Below are 6,695 nucleotides of genomic sequence, written 5' to 3'. Positions count from 1 at the left end.
TTTTCTTCTTCTTCAGACAACATTTAATTGGGGCTGGCTTACAGGTTCAGAGGTTCAGTCTGTTATCATCAAGAGGGGAGCATGGCAGTGTCCAGGCAGGCATGGTGCAGGAGGAGCTGAGAGTTCTACATCTTCATCTGAAGTCTGCAGAGGAGGGTCTCTTTGATTTTTTAAAACTCTTTTTTAATTGGATATTTTCTTTATTTACATTTCAAATGTTATCCCCTTTCCCAGTTTCCCCTCCAGAAATCCCTTATCCCATCTCCCCTCCCCCTGCTTCTATGAGGGTGCTCACCCACCCACCCACTCCTGCCTCCCTGCCCTGGCATTCTCCTACATTGGGGGAATCGAGCCTTCACAGGACCAAGGACTTCTATTAATGCCAGACAATGTCATCCTCTGCTACATATGCAGCTGGAGTCATGGGTCTGTCCATGTGAACTTTTTGGATGGTGGCTTAGTCCCTGGGAGCTCTGGGGTGTCTGGATGGTTGATATTGTTGTTCTTCCCATGGGGTTGAAAACCCCTTCAGCTACTTCAGTCCTTTTTGTTCTCTGCCTCGAATGCTGTAGTTTCTTGGCCTTTGTTCAAATACACCTGGTTCATTCCCTGCTGGGCCCTTGCATTCTCTGCCTGGAACATGAAGCCTGCTGCCTGATTTCTGCCACATCTTATTTATTGTGTTGGGTTTCTGTTACCATGGAAAGAAACCTGAAGTAGATCAGCCCAAGGTTTGTCTTGCCTTTTGCTTTCTGGGGTTTGGGTTTATGGTCAGTTGGTTCTACTGTGTCTAGGCCCATAATAATGTAGAACATGGGGGCAGGGATGCAAGTAGAACAGGGTCGCTAGCTCCGTGGCAGAGGGGAAGCAGAGAGAGACAGCTTGCTTTCTTGACAAAATCATTCTCACAGACCTATCAGGTTATCCATGGGTGGATCTGTCACAAAGGCAGAGCCCTCACTATGCAATCACCTACCATAGGCCCTATCTCTGAAGAAGGTAATATTAGAGACCAAATCCTCACCATATGCCTGTGGATGTTCATGTAAGATCCATGCCAACAACACCCATTTTCTCAGTGTTCTTCCTATTTACAGCCAATACTGCCTTTCCTGGCACAATTTCACTCTTTTATACTATACTTTTTTCTTTCCTTTTTTATCTTTCTTTCTTCCTTCCTTTCTTTTCCTGTATCCTTTTTCATCTATGACATCCTACAGAATTTACCTAGTTATTATGTGTATTGTTTGGTCTCTGTCTGGTCCTGGCTAGAACCTAAGCTTCCCAAGACTGAGGAACTGTGTCTTCTTTGTTTACTGATTCATCCCAGGCACCATGAGATGCCTAAATGCATGATAATCCTCAGATACGATGAACATATTTTAAGCAAAAGTTTTATAACTCAGTGGAATGTTTTGATTCTCCATTTGGAAATTATCTTTTCTAAGGAAGAAAGTGCTTTTAAGATCAGAGGCTTCAGAGAATGAATTTATTTAATTCACTTAATGCACAAACCACCAACTTGTCCAAATGCAGCTCTCAGCAGAAGTAAGAGCGTCTCTCCTATTGTAACTATTATCTCTCTCCTGCTGCAAACACAAAGAAAGGGAAGTGAAACCGCAAATAGAGAATTAATTAATCAATGCTCTAACTTTTCCAAAAATCCAAGGAAATTTATATCAGCTTTCTTTGTTATTTACCTAACACATCCTCTGGGATATGAATATTACATCCTGTGAGCTCCTGCCTTCTGTTGGCACCGTGTGCCCACACAAGTGTGAATGCTTTCTATGGGCATCATGTGTCCACACAGGTGAGGATGGATTGCCCAGGAAGAGACTTTCCTGGCAGTTACCATGCAGTAATTCACTTTGGACCCTTCATGCTCTGGAATGTTATTCATATTTAAAATGACAAAAGACTACTTTGCCAAGAAAAAAACGCAGCGTTTTATAGCCTTCTTCATAATAGATTAAGATAAGGATTAGTTTTGTTATGTGTTATGCTGGGGCAGACAAGGGGATTGGAGCTTTGGCAAGGCTGCTCTGCTTGGCCAGCCCTGCTCTGCAGCCCCGGGCAGCCCTCAGGTTGGCTGACCTTCAATGGAGAACCTCTGCTGGGTCAGATGATGTCAGAGGACATTAATTCCAAGCAACCAGTGGCTGGAATGGATCCTTTGGTGACAAACATGGCTCAGAGCCTCAACTGGTTCTCTTCACCCAAAGTCTTACAAGTATATCTTTGCCTGTAGAGTATATAGTCCCCACTTTAGACTTCAACATAACAGTTATGCCCTTAAAATTAATCAGGAAGGCAGGGATGCGATACAGTGATTAGACACTTGATCAGTGTATACTCGATCCTGAACACTGACAACAAAGCAAAGCAAAGCAAAACAAAAATGTTTAAAATAAACGTTTGGACACTGTTTACTCTTTCTTTGGATTTGTCTGCTGACTTCTCCTCATAAATTCTTCTTGCTCTCCATACTGCAGAGGCTAAAGCCTGCTTCAGCTCCCATTTCATGATAACATATATGATGACCAACGTTGAATTCTCCCAACTCTTGTCCATCCTTTAAGTAGGATCTGATGATCCACATAGTGATGCCTGTTCAAGCCTCTGCCCAGTCTCATCCTCAGTTCCCACTGCTCTAACCAGACTGCAGGGCTATAGCTTCTGACCCAGGTGCTTCTTGGCCAGGGACAAGTGGAAAAACAGCAGGCTTTTATTTATCTACTTTCATATTACAAAGAAACAAAGCAAACACCTTCTCTCCCCGGCATGTATATAACCAGAAAGGGAATGGTCCGAGCCTCCCAATGAAAACCAAGGACTGATTCCAGAAAACGGCAGTGAGTGAAGTCAAAGGAGCAAATTGAAAATACCCACTACTGTCTAACTACTTAAGAGAAAAGTTAGGTAGGCGTAAGGTACACCCTGCAATCTTGGCACTGGAGGCTGTGTCATGAGGTCATGAGTTCCTTGCTTGCCCAAGGACACTGGGATATCATACCTCAAAATAGAATTAGCTGAATTAGATAGAAAATATAACTGATCATGATCTCATATATTAACACCGAAACAAAATTCAAACAGAAGAAAGACTTAAGTAGTGGAAGAAATAACCCATTAAAAATACTGGAAGAGGACATGGGATGATGGCCCAGTGGTCAAGAGCACTTGCTATTCTCACAGAGGAACAGTTTGGTTCTCAATACTCACACTATGCTACTCCCAGAGCTCCAGGAGATCGGATGCCTCTGAAGGCATCTGGATTCACACACACATACTTCTGCACAGTCACAGACACATAATTAACAATAAAATATATCTTTTGCAAAAATACTCTAAGATAATCTCAAGGGCTATTTTTAAAATCCTTGTTTGAGAAAATATTTTCCGAGTGTGATAGTGGAGTCAAACTCGTGTTCTAAAAACATGAGTTCTTCAAAATATTATTTCAATTGAAAAATTTTAATACTAAAGTTGGAAACAACAGTACCTAACACTTAACCATTATTTACATTGGACTACCATCACCCGACTTCTCTGTAGATTTCAATTCTACCCTTCCAAATTGAACTCGAAACATCATAAATATTTCACTCCTAAACGCTTCAGTGTAGATCTCCGGAAATGGGAATATTCTCTTGCAATAGCGCCATTGTATCTTTACCACAGCTAAATAAACAGGTAAGTCCTTGGCACCATTTGATGTTTGGTGTGTTTTCAGATTTCCTCTCTGAGACAAGTTTAGGTATCTGGTCTAGTTTCATTTCTGCTGCTGTGGTAAAGTACCTGATGAGAAGTAGTGTGGCAGGAGAAGGGCTACTTCGGTGTACAGTTCCTGGTTATGCTCCCTCATTGCAGAGAAACCACAGAGGCAGGCTCTTGGGAAAGTTGGTTGCACTTCGTTCACAATCAAGAACCCAGAGAAAGGAGTGCGTTCATGCTGCCTGCCTGTTGCTATGGCAATCGGCTAGCTTTCTGCCCTCTTGTATAGCTCAGAGCTTAGCCCATGGAAAGGTGCCATCCTCGTTTAGGATGGGTCTTCCTACCCAAAATAAACAAGCAAGTCAACCTCCCCCCTATAGACATGTCCACAGGCCAGTCTGATTCAGACAATTCCTCAACTGAGGCTCTCTTCTGAGGTGGTTCTAAGTTGGGATGAGTTAACAAACACTAGCCAGCAAGCATGGTGCATCTACTTGGACTGGGGTCAAGCATTATACATTATACTTGGTGTTAGTTCTCTTTGTGTCTTAATTAGGCTTACTATTGCTGGGATGAAACACCATGATTAAAAGCAACTAGGGAAGAAAAGGGTTTATTTCACTCCCATTTTATATAATAGTTCATCATCTAAAGCAGTGAAGGTAGGAACTCAAGCAGGGCCGGAGTCTGGAGGCCGGAGCTGATATAGAGGCCATGGAGAGATGCTGCTTACTGGCTTGATCATCACGATTTGTTCAGTTTGCTCTCTTATAGAAGCCAGGACCACCAGCCCAGGGATGGCACCACTCACAAAGGGCTGAGCCATCCCCCACAATCACTAAGTGAGAAAATGCCCTATAGCTGGATCTTATGAAGACACTTTCCCAACTGAGGTTCTTTCCTTTCAGATAAGTCTAACTTGTATCAAGTTGACAGAGAACTAGCCAACACATATAACTTATGATATATCTAGAACAGCCCCAATGCTGCCATCCTTTTCTTCCATGACACTGACTCTTTAATTATGTGTTTATTTTATGTGAGTACACTGTTGCTTTCTTCAGTCAAGCACACCAGAAGAGGGCATCGGATCCCATGGTTGTGAGCCACCATGTGGTTGCTGGGAATTGAACCCAGGACCTCTGGAAGAGCAACCAGTGCTCTTAACCACTGAGCCATCTCTCCAGCTCAACAATGACCTTTCTAAGTGCAGAATAGTCATTGGTTCTCAACCTGTGGGTCGAGACCCCTTTGGGATCCTATCAGATGATCTGTATATCAAATTTTTACTTTACAGGTAATAATGGTAGCAAAATGACAGTTATAAAGTAGCAACAAAATAATTCTATGGTTGAAGATGACCATAACATGAGGAACTGTATTAAAGGGTTTAGCATTAGGAAGGTTGAGAACCAATGTTTTAGAAACATGTTACATTCTAAACTTGCTGTCTCATTCATTCTATTATTTTGTGTGATCTAAGATTTTTAGATAATTCTTTTAAAAATTAAAGACTTGAGGTAGGCATCCAGAGAAATCCAATGGGATGTTCTGTAAGGACGGAAGTGTTTTATATCTGTCCTAACATATTAGCCATTGGCACCCGGTCATTCGGTCTTTGAAGTGTAGCTTTGGTATTTGAAGTGTAGCTTGTGCAACTGAGGAACTGAATTTAATTTAGTTTTAATTACTTTAATTTTTAATCTTAAGTAGCTGCACACAGCAGTGTTAATTGAATCATTCATATAAAGGGAAATATAAAATAGCAAAGAAAGGACTCACATTATCCCTATTTGGAGAGAGCATGGTCCCATATTTAAAATTCCCTGAAGCCTTTGCCAGAAAACTTTTATATTTGATAAACATTTTCAGCAAAGTATCAGAATTCAAAACATAACATGTAAAAATCAGTAGCTTTCCTATATACAACAGCAAACGTGCCACAAAAAAAAAAGATTAAGAAAATATCCTAATCCTAATAGCTTCACAGAGAGTAAAGAAATGACTAATAGATCTAACCAAGGAAAGAAAGACCTTTACAATTAAAACTAAACCACCAGGCTTCAAGGTGATGACCTCTGTCTTCATGGGTGAAAGCTGCTTCAGGAATATTACGCCCCCTGAATGTCTTGGCGTCTTCAACCTATAGGAACCTGCCAAAAATGCCTTCACGGTCTACCATTCATTTTAGACATATTCGGATTTCAGCTGTTTCCTCTGCTCTAAGACTTGTCACACCTGGTGCAGACACCTGGCATCTGGGCATAGTGCAACAGTCCCTGATAGAGTGACCACCTTGGTTCCCAGTGTCCTGAAGCCACCAGTCAGAACTCTAACATCCTTCAACACATGGAAGGCAAGAGAAAGACAGAAGAGTGGTCTGCTACGCTTCCTTTGATTCCATCTGGCTTTTGGCTAAGGAGAAAGACTGGTTATAGGAAAAAAATCATGGAAAAAGTCAACTGCAAGAAAGAAGCTCTTGAGGGAATTTGTAGAGTCTGCAAGAAGACCCAGAGTAAACTCCGAGAGAAAATGATGATATGTTTCCGGAATAGGTACAACCAGTGGGCTTAGGATCCTTACCAGATGTACCATGGATGAGAGTATAGTTCAGAGCTTTCATTGGTGCCCCACTGTGGAATGTAGATCTTTGTGTGCACGGTGCCCCAGAAAAAGTGAGTATGTTTTAAACTGTACCAACTGATAGGCCAGCATAGAATACCACCATTGTGCTTTAACACCCAACGCACTAAATATTCCCAGATCAGTCATGGCTCAAAAAATAAATAAATAAATAAATAAATAAATAAATAAACAAACAAACAAACCACCAAGTGTGGTACTGTCACAAAAACAGACACATTGATCAAAGGAAAAGAATAAAGGACATAGAAATAAACTGACAAAGTTACAGCCACGTAATTGTTAAAATCATACACTAGAAAAAAGACACCCTCTTCAACAAATGGTAGTAGGAA

At 41.4% G+C, this 6,695-nt stretch overlaps 1 pseudogene; it reads left to right on the top strand.

Annotated features, from left to right (window-relative positions):
* The first annotated feature begins 5,788 nt into the window (after positions 1-5,788).
* Positions 5,789-6,318, top strand: Mrpl30-ps9 (mitochondrial ribosomal protein L30, pseudogene 9; annotated as a pseudogene).
* Positions 6,319-6,695: the final 377 nt, after the last annotated feature.

Source organism: Rattus norvegicus, chromosome 18 (assembly GCF_036323735.1).
Source record: "Rattus norvegicus strain BN/NHsdMcwi chromosome 18, GRCr8, whole genome shotgun sequence".
Classification (NCBI taxonomy): Eukaryota; Metazoa; Chordata; class Mammalia; order Rodentia; family Muridae; genus Rattus; species Rattus norvegicus.
Note: the sequence above shows the minus strand (reverse complement) of the source record. Positions and strands in the feature narration are given on the sequence as shown.